The following is a 2,048-nucleotide window of genomic DNA, read 5'->3' as shown; positions in this document are numbered from 1 at the left end:
AAAGCACTAAACACATTGTGGGAGTTTAGCACTCTCGGGCACTTTTTTGGTATCGTTTTGCATTTTAGAAAACCGTTGCACACCCGTGATCAAAACCCATCAAGCTTCCACTCAACTTCACAATTGCCACAAGGCACATGCATTGGATCCATATATCTGCAAGGAACTCTACACCTCTGGAGCATCTAACTCTACCTGTGGTGCATCAAAGCCCCAATGCTCACGAAGGCGCCTGGGCCCCGAGAGGACTCCTCTTCCACCCAGGTAATAGGATCTCCATCTACAGGGACGCATTACTCTTGGCCACCTTCTGCAATTCCCAGGTCCCTCTAGCCAGATCTGTGAAGCCCCATGAAATATTAATTACAGTGCTGATTTTACCACCATTCCCTTTTGTTTATAGAGAATGAAATGGAGCAACCCAGCCATTCTTTGCTTGGCCCCTGTGTGGCCATCATCAGAGAAGAACTGCCACAAGCGGTGTGTTTCCCATGGTCCCACAGTAATTAGTGCAGCTTAGGCAAGCTCCAAATCTCGAACCAACAGATGCCCATTTCCCTCAAGTCAAGTGAAGAGTAACCAGGAAACAATGCTCACTGTGTGAAGGAAGGCTGGACCATCTGGCATCTTTCCTGGTCTCTCTAAGCAAAGTTAAACATGGAGGTATCACAATGCTGTCTCGCAAAGCAAAGAAACACGGAGGTATCACAGCGCAAAAACCTACAAGGGAATTGATGTTAGGCTAACTGAAGGTGTTCAGAGGAATAATGACGCAACATCTCACCAACTTTGTAAAGAAAAAAAAACTCAAGATTTACTATGCGTTTGCAATTGCATCATTCGTCCTTCTGTGACCGTGCATAGGGATTAAAGATTGCATAATGGTTAGTACTTAGTGCGTCATGATTAAAGAGTGGCCCGTTTTCTTCAAGCGCTTTGTGTTCACATTCACATTCACTAGCAGTACAAACCGGTCTTCACATGTTTTTCAGTCCCATCAGTCAAGTTCCTCAGATGCTGCCCGTCCGACAACATTTGTCCATTCAGATGACAGATTAGCTCCTCCAGGCCCGGGAGACACCAGCGTAAACAGACGGAGGTGAGCAGCGGAGTGCACTTCAGCCAGAGCCTCGCTGGGAGACCCGCTGGACTTTCCCAGCCGAGCAAATCGCCCCCAGAGCGGCCGAGGCGGCCGTGGGCTGCAGGGTGTGTTAGAGGCTCACCCCCAAGTTTATACTCATCCTTCCTGAAGGCCCCTCGCCTCTCCCTGCCCGCCATCAAGCGCCGTTCTCCCGCCTTCGTGCAAGTTCTGAGTCTCACTGGGAACTGGAAATGAAGGTAAATACAAACTAGTTTGCTCTTCCATTACCACCCTAATTCCATTATGGCAATTTGTGGTATCGATTCTGAAGGGGATGAAGCAAGGCAGGCTGTGGAGGACAGGCTGCCAAGATGGACGAGCGTCACTAACTCCAACTGACATAAAATTACTCGGAGTGACACACCCTTTTTATGCCCATCGGGGAGCAGGGCTGCCACACTGATTCAGATGTCACTCACGAAAGGGCAGTTTGTGCTCGCTGAGCTACAGCACTGATGGAAGACCAGTTTTGGCCATTTCCATCTTAAGGAGTGCGATTACACCCCCGGAGGTGATCTGATCTGAGATCAGCACTCCCGGTGTGAGGCTTAATGACGAATGCGCAGAGTATGTACTGCTACATCCTGTTTCACGTAGCCACTTTTTTTGAGAGTTCCGACATGCCCCAAAGTAGCGGAGTGGCTCAGCGATTTATAGCAAAGCAGTGGTGGTCACTCGGGTCTGTAACACCCGTGGTGGGCCTAAGATGCGCTCACCATTTAACACGAGGGAAATGACAGGAAGCTGAAGATGTCCCGCTCCACGCCCTGCAGCAGCAGCTCTGTGGTCCCCCTTGCCAGGACGTGTTCTGAGGTGACGCCACTTCCTGCTGGGGAAGATCCAGGACACGATAGAGCATAACAAGTGCACACGCACAGAAACACAACACTTAGACAGCAGAATGCCA

This window comes from Electrophorus electricus, chromosome 3 (genome assembly GCF_041902795.1).
Source record: "Electrophorus electricus isolate QZ-2024a chromosome 3, ASM4190279v1, whole genome shotgun sequence".
Classification (NCBI taxonomy): Eukaryota; Metazoa; Chordata; class Actinopteri; order Gymnotiformes; family Gymnotidae; genus Electrophorus; species Electrophorus electricus.
Note: the sequence above shows the minus strand (reverse complement) of the source record.